At 41.5% G+C, this 12,614-nt stretch overlaps 2 long non-coding RNA genes across 2 annotated transcripts; one reads left to right on the forward strand and one right to left on the reverse strand.

The window, feature by feature from the left end:
• Positions 1-3,578: 3,578 nt before the first annotated feature.
• On the reverse strand, positions 3,579-6,729 carry LOC309515266. The gene is made up of 3 exons (XR_014212378.1): positions 6,294-6,729; positions 4,094-4,227; positions 3,579-3,989 (listed from the first exon to the last, which is right to left on the reverse strand). It is a non-coding gene; the product is annotated as an uncharacterized lncRNA (long non-coding RNA).
• Positions 6,730-6,955: 226 nt separating this feature from the next.
• Positions 6,956-11,369, forward strand: LOC309515256. The gene is made up of 4 exons (XR_014212365.1): positions 6,956-7,169; positions 7,871-8,067; positions 9,351-9,417; positions 9,915-11,369. It is a non-coding gene; the product is annotated as an uncharacterized lncRNA (long non-coding RNA).
• Positions 11,370-12,614: the final 1,245 nt, after the last annotated feature.

The following is a 12,614-nucleotide window of genomic DNA, read 5'->3' on the forward strand; positions in this document are numbered from 1 at the left end:
GCTCCTGATCAAAGCCGAACATCTTCCCATCACAAACGATACCGTTCCTCTGCTAAAAGCCCTTTAACACAACATAACAGGAAGCCAGCACTTTGAACCACTTCCTCCCTGAAAAAGGAACCCTCTGACTTTGAACAAGACAGGAGGAAAAAAGGGCTTCACATATTGGCACAATTAGCATTGTGAATCAAATTTCCTTTCCTGTTCACACTGCTTTTTTCCCCACTTGCTTTTTTTACGCCACCATCAGTAAAGCCCAGGGACGATCCATGAACAACTGAAGGAAGGTCACAGGAAATCACTTACAAACAGATCTGAAGCCCAGAATAAACTTTAACAAACAGGCAGTGGTAAATCGTGTGTGCGCAAATATCACATTTGGAGCGTGATCCCGACTGTGACGAACTTACACCGATGGAACAGCAGTCAACTGAGTTTCTTCTGGTTTTCTTTTTTTCCACACTTAACAAGTGACACTGTGCAACTGCAGTTGGTGGAACCAAGAACCAGTGGCTCACGAGGGTTGATAGTTTGGGAGGCTATTATTTGTTGCTGTTGGCATTGCAGAGGTTTTATAATCATCACCACCACATTTCTCCTGATTGTTCCCAATAGCTTTTTAGGAGAGGAAAATCTATTTCAGATACATCGTCAATGTCATCACCTTTTCCTCCTGCCCACAGCAGAGATTGTTTCCAAGTTGTTTGTGGGAGGGGTGAGCACAAAGCCAGAAACATTATTGCTACCATCTCCTCATAAATCCCTAATTTTGACATAGGGTAGTAGAAGCAGGAAAGAAAGAAACATGCAAATTCAAGACCTTTTAAAATCCCTCAATAATTGTACTTTATCTTAGGGAGGCAAACATCCTTTTGACAGTACAGTGGTCCCTCTGGTTATGTACTTAATTCGTTCTGGAGGTCTGTTCTTAACCTGAAACTGTTCTTAACCTGAAGCACCACTTTAGCTAATGGGGCCTCCTGCTGCTGCCACGCTGCCGCTGCACAATTTCTGTTCTCATCCTGAAGCAAAGTTCTTAACCCGAGGTACTATTTCTGGGTTAGCAGAGTCTGTAACCTGAAGTGTATGTAACCTGAAGCGTCTGTAACCTGAGGTACCACTGTATTAAAAAAAAAACAGGGTCCGGTTTGCATTAAAGTTAGTTTGTCTTTGTCCCATTTCTTTGGATCTCAGAAAACATACTGAATTCAATATTAAAGCGAAAAATAAATATATCCCCAAACTTATCCATCTGTTCATTGATATTAAATGCTACTTGAGACCTCCATTTCTGAGCGAACAGAATTCGTGCAGCAACCAAGATGACAAAGGGTCTGGAAACCAAGCCTTATGAGGAGCACTTGAAGGAGCTGGTTATGTTTTGGCTGGAAAAGAGGAAACTGAGAGGAGATATGACAGGCATCTTCAAATATCTAAAGGGCTGTCACATGGAAGATGGAGCAAGCTTGTTTTCTCCTGCTCCGGAGGGTAGGACCCAAACCTTATGGATTCAAGTTACAAGAAAGGAGATTCTGACTAAACCTCAGGAAGCACTTTCTGTCTGACAGTGGAACGGTTTCCCTTTGGAGGTGGTGGACTCCTTCCTTGGAGGTTTGTAAGCAGAGGCTGGATGATCCTCTGTCATGGATGCTTCAGTTGAGATTCCAGCATTGCAGGCAGTTGAACTTGGTGATGCTTGGGCTCCCTTCCAACTCTACAATGTTATTATTCCATGAACTATCATTTATTAAACTAAGGGTGCAGTCCAAACCCAGTAGGGTTTAACCAAGATCCCCACTGCCTTGCCCCCTCACCCCCGTGGCAGCAATGCTGTTGCCAGGAGCCCAGGCTAGCAGGGGTGACCTTTCTGGCTGCCTTGTGACCTACAGGATCAAAGGCCGCTTGCTTCCAAATGCCACCATCCCATCTCCTGCTTCTGGTTTTCCATAGCTCGTGTAAACAGGATAATGAATTAAATAGGCCTTTGGTCTAATACTACAGGTCTCGCCCTACATTCTTAGCTGTCAATGCACTGTACATCTTCTTCTTCCTTTTATTAAATTTTTTATTGGTTTTTCACAATTTATATAAACACAAACAATACACAATACAAACATACAAAGACATAAACAAACATGTATAATTTCGAATCCTTTTTTCTTAAACCTTACTTTACCAACTTCCCCGTACCTCCCCTTTCTGCATCCCAATTCCCAAATTTATTTCAGCAAATCCTCCCCCTTAATTTTATCTAATTTTCCCTTGTTCTTTTCTTTTACTTAATCTTCCACAGCTGTAATCCCCTATTTTCTATACCTTCAACATTTTAGCCCTCATTAATTTTACAGTATTTCTTAAGATAAATTTTAAATTTCTTCCAATCTTCTTCCGCCGTCTCTTTCCCCTGGTCTCGGATTCTGCCAGTCATTTCAGCCAGTCCCATATAGTCTATCACCTTCATCTGCCATTCTTCCAGAGTGGGTAGATCCTGTGTCTTCCAATACTTTGCGATGAGAATTCTTGCTGCTGTAGTAGCATACATAAAAAAAGCCCTGTCTTTCTTTGGCACTGATTGGCCGACAATGCCCAGGAGAAAGGCTTCTGGTTTCCAATGCACTGTACATCTTCAAGCTGTAGGAGCAGGGATTTCATTTATGAATATCGACTCCCTATACAAGCCCTATGTTGTTGTTGTTGTTTAGTCGTTTAGTCGTGTCCGACTCTTCGTGACCCCATGGACCAGAGCACGCCAGGCACTTCTGTCCTCCACTGCCTCCCGCAGTTTGATCAAACTCATGCTAGTAGCTTCAAGAACACCATCCAACCATCTCATTCTCTGTCGTCCCCTTCTCCTTGTGCCCTCCATCTTTCCCAACATCAGGGTCTTTTCCAGGGAGTCCTCTCTTCTCATGAGGTGGCCAAAGTATTGGAGCCTCAGCTTCACGATCTGTCCTTCCAGTGAGCACTCAGGGCTGATTTCCTTCAGAATGGAGAGGTTTGATCTTCTTGCAGTCCATGGGACTCTCAAGAGTCTCCTCCAGCACCATAATTCAAAAGCATCAATTCTTCGGCGATCAGCCTTCTTTATGGTCCAGCTCTCACTTCCATACATCACTACTGGGAAAACCATGGCTTTTACTATACGGACCTTTGTTGGCAAGGTGATGTCTCTGCTTTTTAAGATGTTGTCTAGGTTTGCCATCGCCTTTCTCCCAAGGAGCAGGCGTCTTTTAATTTCGTGACTGCTGTCACCATCTACACTGATCATGGAGCCCAAGAAAGTAAAATCTCTCACTGCCTCCATTTCTTCCCCATCTATTTGCCAGGAGGTGATGGGCCCAGTGGCCATGATCTTCGTTTTTTTGATGTTGAGCTTCAGACCATATTTTGCGCTCTCCTCTTTCACCCTCATTAAAAGGTTCTTTAATTCCTCTTCACTTTCTGCCATCAAGGTTGTGTCATCTGCATATCTGAGGTTGTTGATATTTCTTCCGGCAATCTTAATTCCATACAAGCCCTATACCCTTGTGCAAAATTACAATGTTAGGGAAAATAATAGGCTAGATTTCTTTCCCCTGGCATGATCATTTTTATGTACAGTGGGGTGTACATAGGAAGGGGGATATTGAAATGCTTAACTTCATACCAACAGTCCATTGCTGCTCTTCCCACAACAGCTTCAGATATTGTTTCATTTCTCAGAAACAAGTGACTTCTGAACAAAAGCAGGACCTATTTGTAGCGGCCAAGCCTTGAGGTCACTACCAAGCAGCACATTATCTCCTGAGGATTCATGAACTTCTATGCCCTTCCTCAAAAGAACTGGTATTTTAGCCCCCAAACACCCCTCTGAGGTAGGTTTGGCTGGAAGAGAGTGATTTACCCGTTGCTGCCCAGTGAGTTTCAGAACCAAGCCGGACAATATGTAAAACATATTCATTCTTCTTTTGCGAACTCAAATGGTTTGCCTGACTGTGCCACAGAGTATCCTAAGGCAAAAACATATTAGCAGATAGCATTAAATTTACAATTATTACCAAGGTAGAAAGAGGGCAAAACACTGCATTTTTATAATGGATTTTCACATCCTTACCTCAGTAGGATTTTTCTGTGAGGTAAGCAGTTTTGAAAAATTCAGACAGACTAAGCTTGTTTACTCATGTTCTGGGTCAGCTCTTCAGATGGTGTAAACTGGTTGAGCTCCATTAAAAGCAATTGTTATTGAACCTGTATGAAGAGGAATTTTTGCTCAGTGTCTACTTTTGCTGTACTGTTTGTACATTCTCTCAGTTTTGTTCCTATTGAGTATTCAGTCTATGATGGACAACCAGCCACCCAAATTAGCATATTTCCCATTGCCAAACGAGGTTGAAGATCATCGAGGCACCTGAATTGCAGATTCCAGTCAGCAATTTTGTTTCCAACAAAGGAGCCCTTCTTGCTATTATGCAAATATCATCTTTCACCAGAAGGCAAATTCTTGCCTCTTAATATTTAAATTCCATCTCCACATCACTGATCTCTAAACAACATCCTTTCTGTGAAATTTTCTTAAGAACTTTGTAGGACTTACAACAATAATAATAATAATAATCTTGGCTTTCCTCTCTCCGGCAGAGTGAAACTATTGGCTGTTGTGAAGCAGAGCGTTCCGCTTTCAGGACACAGAAGGGAGGAAAACTCAAAACTGTTAGAGGAATTACAATGTCAACTGAATCAAACTCCTGTCCTTAGGGAAAGAGCTAAAGCAGGAAGGAAAGAAAGAAACAGACCTGCTATTATCAGAGCTTTGATTCTCTTTCCATCAGAGAAAGAGAAAGAGGCCATGTTGGCAGGATGCAATTAAATGTCTCTACTTTCTGGCAGCGTGCAAATCAGGTGGGAAAAGCTCATTTTATGTGTCCCACCCATGTGGTTGTTAACACACACTCCCCACTATGGAAAATGGCACTATGGAATGGCACTATCGGAAAACAACTCCCATCTCAGCCAGTGTGTGTGATGGGGACATAGGTTGTCCTGATAATGGCTCAGGACCACAATACCTCAAGGACCACCTCTTTCCATATGAACCCATCCGAACCCTGAGATCATCTTCTGAGGCCCTTCTTCATGTGCCTCCTCCTTGAGAGGTCCAGAGGGTGGCGACACAAGAACAGACCTTCCGTGCAGTGGCTCCCCGTCTGTGGAATGCTCTCCCCATTGTTCTTATTTTGATTTTAGATATTGTGATATTTTCTGTGAACCGCCCTGAGACCTCCGAGTATAGGGCGGTATATAAATTCAGTGAATGAATGAATGAAATGCAGATTCATTGTTATCTGTTCTTGTCCAATTGAAATATTAAGGGCTTGTTTACACTTCCCTTTGTCCTGTGGCTAGAAAGCATGGGACTGAGTGGTTTCGCTTTGGCCCACCGCTTTCTCCCAGAAAACCCACTCTTCAGTGCTAAATCGGAGCAAACATCGATCCTGAGAAAACCCAGTTGACATTTGCACTGCTTCTTCCTGGGGGAAAGCAGATAAGCCCTAACTGGGGCTGCAATCCCAACACATATACATGGGAGCAAGTCCCATTGAATTTCAGTGGGGCTTACTTCTGAGTAGATATGTATAGGCTGGCCTTGTTAAAGCAAGCATAGAGAAATATACTGTTGTAATAGGTGAAGAGGTGTTCTCTGGCTTGCACCAAGAACAGTCACCGCTTCTTATGAAAGAACTTTAAACTGTTTATTTTGGTACAAAGAAGCAGCTGAGGCTCAGAGTCTCCATCAGTCAGACATCTTCAAATTTATTCATGTATGTGACTACAGCGGCAAGAATGTAATTGCCCCAAAATGGAAAGAAATCCCGACAAAAGAAGAATGGATTAAAAAAAAAATATGGAATATGCAGAAATGGTGAAACTTACCAGACAAATAAGAAATCAAGATAACAAACTTTTTATAAAAGAATGGAAATGGTTTGTTGAATTTTTACAAACTGTAAACAGATAAGAACATTGGCAGGATTACTGTAGTAACCTGCAGTTTCATAAAAACATATATATAAAGTGAATAAAATAATACGTTAAGTTAGAATATGCAGGAAATGTAAAAAATAAATTTAAGGAACGGCAGAGAGAGGAGGGAGGAAGTCAAGTTTTTAAATGTTAGGATGATTGTAAAACTATTGAAATGTATATAACTAGAAATCATAATTTATTTTAAGTCAGTCATCTTACAAATAAAGAGGGTCCTTCTTGCCACACATTTGAAGGAGGCCATCAAACTAACTTTTTACTCTCTAACGTACCATTTCCATGCAGTTGGCTACAGAGATGTGATCCTTCATGCTGATTGGTTAATGCAGAACATTGTGCAAAGTGCTTTTCAAAGGGAAAAACTAACAGATGATAAGAAAGGGAAACTCCTGCTCAGGTCTTCTCTGCATGGCAACTGGTTCCAAGTCTCTTTCTCCCTCTCTCATTTGAGGGGGGTGTGGCATCCATACGGAGCCCCCGGTCGTCTCATGGACTATTGACCCATACACCACTAATCCGCTGCCACCAACCAGGTTCTCCCCGGCAAATCACTTAGTCTCAGCCAGGTTCTTAAGTTAACAATGGAGATTGTAGTTTATTGCAAACGCAAATAAACTTTAAATGCATTCAAAACACTGTTACCCTTTACCCTCTTAGTCTTATTTTATCCTCTCTCTAACTCTTCTACCTCCCCTCACACAAGAACCAACTGCATAACTGTCTCTCTGTTTCCAACTGTCTGCCAACTGTTTTCCCAACTGCCTTCTCCCAACCAACCAACTAACTAACTAACTAACCAACCCTAGAGCTAAGCCCTTTTAAAAACAGGTAGACCAACAGAAAAGCCAGAGGCGGAGCCTACCTATTAACTCTTTCTCTCCCCCTGTACAGACATTTTCAAAAGAATGGGCAAACGCCACATCAGGAGTGGGGGGATGGAACAAAAGCTCCAGGTACGATCAAGGCTTGATGAACCTTCCTCAGTCTTTTCCCAAAAGATGATACTGGTTTCATCCTTGCAGGGTGGGTTCTGCTTTTTTTAAGATGGGGTTTTTCACCCACAGAATTCTGTCTCCACTACCTAACAACTCCGCTACCTTCAACTTCCAGAACCATTATGCTCCATAGGTCCTCCGCGTCCTGCCAAGGTATGTTAGAATTGTGATCTACCACATGACAACAAGTGATTTCCCAGCTTTAAAATAAAACCAAAAATGAAATAATACTTCACAGCTATAAAGGACAAGTTTTGCTCTAATTTGCCCTAATCTTTATTGAAAAGAAAGTATCTCCCACACTCAAAAGTAATTTCGTTTGCAAATGTCACAGGCAATGTGTACATATTTTTTAAATGGAGAGATAAACTTTATCCTTGCAGAATGCAAGCTGGACTTGTAGTTGAAGTAGCACTTCCGATGTTATCTCTGGGCCAGATATTCTGTCAAACAGTGCAATAAGTAAATGGGAATGTTCACCAATTAGGATATATTGTCTGAAACACTTGTCGGCGAATAGTTTTCTGCAGATGCTTGGGTGCTAGAATGTAGTGCTAAAAGCAGTGACGTCTAAGATTCAAGATTTTTTCCCCTGCCTTTTCTTTTTAAAAATTCAGCACAAGTGTATCTGCTGAGTATATGGTCCTGAACATCTGCTATCAGTGGATAATGTCAATGGTTTAATGTTTCTTTGGGGATAATTGAAGTTTATCAAGTGCAATGCAGTTCTGTCAAGTTGGAAGTAACTTTGCCTTTTCTTTCTTAGGGAGGGCAGTTTCGAGGTTGCAAAAAAATGAAATAAAACACTAGTGCTTTTCTTATATTATTTCATCATCTTCATTTATTATTTCCAGAGCATTTAACATGTACAAAGCACTGCGCAATGGACAAAAACTCACTGTGATCCCTACCTAAAGGCCTGAAATGTAATAAAGACGAAGAGAAGAGAAATGGGGAAGGAATACTAAAAGATTGTGCGGGTGCTAGGTGAAGATGAATAAAACCAGGCCGAAACTATCAGTAACTATAGAAGAGCACTGCTACTGGAAAGGTAAGAAGCAAATGGTATTTTAAAATTGGAGAGAGGGGGACAGATGGATGGATGGACAGGTTGGTGTTAAATGAAATAAAATTCCCTTGGTGCAGCAAAACAGAATGGATGAAAGGGGGGGGGGAGTATAGGCAGCATTTAATTCATTATTTCCAGACCTTCCAAGTGTCCCTATTTTCCAGGGAGAGTCCCGGATTTACAGAAGCCATCCTCGTTTCTTATTTGATCTCGGAATATCCCGATTTTCATTAGGATGTCCCTATTTTCATCTGAGAAATGTTGGCGGGTATGGAGTTATGCGACGCACGCACACACACCCCAAGCCAAGGAGATAAGTAACTATGCAACCTTTAGAAGACATTTGAAGGCAGCCCTGTATAAGGAAGTTTTTTTAATTTTTAATGTTTTATTATGTTTTATATATGTTGGAAGCCGCCCAGAGTGGCTGAGGAAACCCAGTCAGATGGATGGGGTGTAAATAATAAAATTATTATTATTAATGCTTTGGAATAGGATGTCCCTATTTTAATCAGAGAAATGTTGGGGTGTATGTACCGTATTGGCCCAAATATAAGCCGCACCTTTAACATTCGGGGGGGGGGAGAGAGGCAATACCCAAAAATAAGCCGCTCCCTTAAAATTCCGCAGGCACTCACACCCGTTCCATTTTACCATTTCAGCTGTTTCAGCTGTTTCACCATTTCAGCAGCGATATTACAAAAGCCAATTTTTGTAAGGTCGCAGATTTAGGCCACATTTTACCTTTTCATGGTCGGATTTTTTTTGGGGGGGAGGGAGGTTTATATTCAGGCCAATACGGTATTTCTGTTGCCTAGAAATCATCAATACTCATTTGCGAAAGCACATGGAATTGTCCATCACAATAAAATAAATGATGCCATTGTTTCATATAGACATGAAAATTATCTACGACCAAAAAGGGATATCAAGCTATTAAGAATAAATGAAGAAAACCCTCCAACATTCTCTGATGAGAATAGGGGTGTCCTATTCCGTCGTCATCGTCACAATTTTACTATTGACTATTTCCACCTATTTAGAAAAAGTATGTTAATATGTTAATATGTGGGGGATGAACAGAAGTAACCAAAGAGGGCATCATTGGAGGGGTGTGACAAATCCACATGTAAGTACTAAAAGCAGAAGAAAGATGGCCAATGCTCAAGCTTAGACAGATCAAAGAAACAATTTAATCTGCTAAAGAGAACAATTTGTTTGTTGTCCCTGATACAACACGTTTTTTTAAAAAAAACATATAACAGATCCATTCAAATAAGAGCTACGAATTCCAAGATGAGTGTTGGCAGTGTGGACAGCAAAGGATATCAGGTGAACAACATCATATGGATTTGATTCCCTCCCCCCCCTTTTTTCTCTAATATTAAAATCTGTATGTTGGCCAAATGGATTTTTGCTAATCATTGTGATGACCTTCTGTTTGGTAATCTACATACTATTTCTATTTGCTTAGATGGCTCGGGTAAGAGAATGCCAGTCACTTAGGAGATCTCTATTTGTCTACTCTAATGTTTAACCAGCTGCCAAACTACTTCTGTAGGTGGCATCAGGCATCCCAACTGTGATGCAGCTGGTATGGCAAGGAGAGAGAGCAGCTGGTTGAGAATGCACAGCAGAGCAACATGAAAGACATGAAAGCACAGGGAATGGGGTGGACTGAATTCCTTGATATATATATTTTTAATAGCTCCTTAAGCTTTACATGCTATTATAGGAAACCTTTCCTTTATTTTCTAACCATTTGATTGATGACTTGTTCTGCCTTCTCCAGATACAGTCAAATATTTTATCTCTCTTTATTCTTGTAGGAAAGAAAATCTGGGAATTGGGGAATAAGCAAGAAAAAGATGCACATTTAAGAGATGTCAAATTACTCCATCTGTGGGGATAGCAAAGTGCTCTGAGTTTCCACCTCTCAGCCTTACCCTTTTAGTGGAAATCTGTGATTGGCGTGACATCGGGGGAAGAAAGTTTCTTGGCACTAACCTTGAGGGCTCTCAACCCCTTTAAAGTGTCCGACTCTGAAATGTTGCATCACTCCTTGTCTGTTGGATGCAGTCCTATTTATAGTCACTGTTCATCAATCACCTAAATATTTATTATCAGGTGCAAACTGGAAAAATAAGTCAGCACAAAGGGTATGCTGACTCACCATATACCAGGGGTGAGGAACTTCTCATCATCAACTCCTGGTCATGTTGGCAAGGGCTGAATAGAAGGGAAATCCAACATTATCTGGAGGGCCTATTGGCAGAACCTATTTGGTATTTCGCAACTTGCTGACTAGTTGCAGGACCTTAGCCAGACCTAGCAGAGTACACTCAGAATCCACGGAAGCAGTTGGCAAATTGGCTGCAGACAGGATAGACGAAGCAGGAACCAGGAACTTGTAGTTAGGTGTTTATTACCGTATATACAGTGGACTATTTACAGGAACAGAACACGGATCTTTAGCTTGCTCTTTCTTACACGACTCACAACTCCTACACTGACTGACACACAGAACTCTGAACCTTGAACTAACACATTCCAGTTAGTAGGCCATTAATTATCACTCCCTTGAGAGAGCTTGACCAATCAGGGAGCGGTCTCCATGCCTCTGTTATCACCAGACAGACTTACTCCTTCAGATTGCCTTCTGGCTGTCTGCCAAACCTTAATTGACTCTATGTGAGTAGCTGCACGTACACAGTCTCCCAACAGGGTGAAAGATTAGCCACATCTGCTTCAAATCATAACCTCTGGAACCCCTACTCCCAAGTCTTGCTGAAATTGCCAACAGCATGGAGAGGGTCTTCCCCACACTTAGAATCGCCAACAAAACAGCTACTGATGGCCACAGACACGTAATATAACACCAGTCCTGGAAGACCTGCATTGGTTCCCAGTATGTTTCTGAGCACAATTCAAGGTGTTGGTGCTGACCTTTAAAGCCCTAAATGGTCTTGGCCCAGTATACCTGAAGGAGCGTCTCCATCCCCATCATCCAGGCCGGACACTTGAAGTCCAGCTCCAAGGGCCTTCTGGCACTTCCCTCACTGAGAGAAGTGAGGTTACAGGGAACCAGGCAGAGGGCCTTATTGGTGGTGGCGCCCACCCTGTAGAAAGCCTTCCCTTCAGATGTCAAGGAAATCAAAAACTATCTGATTTTTAGAAGACACCTGAAAGCAACCCTGTTTAGGGAAGTTTTTAATGTTTGATGTTTTATCATGTTTTTAATATTCTATTGGGAGCTGCCCAGAGTGTCTGGGGGAACTGAGCCAGATGAGTTGAGTGGGGTATAATTTTATTATTATTATTATTATTATTATTATTATTATTAACCACAACATAGCTTGACTAACAATCTGCATTAATATTTTATCCGGGACCTAAGTATGGAAACTCCTTAAGAAACATTTACTGCAACTATTTTGGCTTCTCTCAGTATTGTCGCAGAGCAAGCAGGACCGACCAGTTTTGCTTTATGATGTTGCTTCGGGCAAAGTCCAGTGGAACCTCCATTCAGGAGTTGAACAATTAATCTGATCATTCAAGTGCCTTCAGTGTTCACCATCTGACTGCATTTCATGGGCAATGCTACTAGGAACATTATCACAACTCATTTTTGGCTTGTTAATGACAGGAGATTTACTCGCCCCATTGCAGTACACACAAATTAAGCTCCAGATCATGTTTCATCACTAAATAATTCACAACAGTTTAAATATATTTGGTCCTGGGTGCCCTTCAGGACTGAGGACTAAAGTCTACCGTGTGTGTGTGTGTGTGTGTGTGTGTTTAAAAATGCATTATTTCTATAATTAATGCCAGTATTTTGCAGATGAGAAAACCTATTTTAATCTTAACTGTTGCTGCTTCTCACATCAGTCTATGTTGTTGGTAGCAATTTTCATAGGTGTGTTTCCCCCCATTAGATCACATTTCTATATCTCTTTCCACCCTCCCGCCTGGTACATTGTGTGTTCTTCTCTTTTCAATGCCTCACCGTCAGAAAACAGCTTCATTTATTCATCAGAGAAAATCATTTGAATGCATAGTACGCATCTTTTACTATTTCACTCTCCAGGTGCTCCATCTCTCTGTCTTATTACTGCGCTCTCCTAGATATCGGTTGGGTTTGTCAACAGAGGTGTGTTTTGCCATAGAGATAAAAGCAATTACTTTTAATTGTGATTCACTGCGTGAAAAGGTTAGGGGAGCCTATGGTTCTGTTATCCTTGCATTCATACCAATACCTGTGGCTTGCATCATGGGGCCACACTTGCTGAGGAGAAATGAAAATCCTGTCTCCCTCCACTGACAGCACATTGTGTGGTTTGTTAGACATGGCAGAGTGAAGATAATATATTGCTTTTAGAAGACTCCGAGGCCTGCCGTGGCCGTTTGCACCTCATAATTAGCATTTAAATGGCCCGTTTCAAATATTTCAAAGCACATCACATACATTATCTCAGTCATCCTCGCAGCAGTCTTCTAAGGTATGACAGTATTCTTTCCATCCTCAT

The sequence above is a fragment of the Podarcis vaucheri genome (genome assembly GCF_965113315.1).
Source record: "Podarcis vaucheri genome assembly, chromosome: 12".
Classification (NCBI taxonomy): Eukaryota; Metazoa; Chordata; class Lepidosauria; order Squamata; family Lacertidae; genus Podarcis; species Podarcis vaucheri.